A 312-nucleotide genomic window follows, 5' to 3' on the forward strand; every position below is an offset into this window, starting at 1 on the left:
ATATTATGGTAAGAGTCATTCAAATAGCTATAACATGCTATACATTTACCAAACAATGTCACTCTTAATCGCTAAATCCGATGAAATCTTATACGTCTAGTCCAGGGGTCGGCAACCTTTACCAGTCAAAGAGCCATTTTGACCAGTTTCACAAATTATAGAAAACAATGGGAGCCGCAAATTTTTTTTGAAATTTTAAATGAAATAACACTGCATACAAAGTTTTTTTTTTTGCTTCGTGCTATGTATTAACCAGGGGTCTCAGACACGCTGCCAACACCTTTTTATAGAATTTTTAAGCTGGTGCGGCAC

The sequence above is a fragment of the Nerophis lumbriciformis genome, linkage group LG29 (genome assembly GCF_033978685.3).
Source record: "Nerophis lumbriciformis linkage group LG29, RoL_Nlum_v2.1, whole genome shotgun sequence".
NCBI lineage: Eukaryota > Metazoa > Chordata > Actinopteri > Syngnathiformes > Syngnathidae > Nerophis > Nerophis lumbriciformis.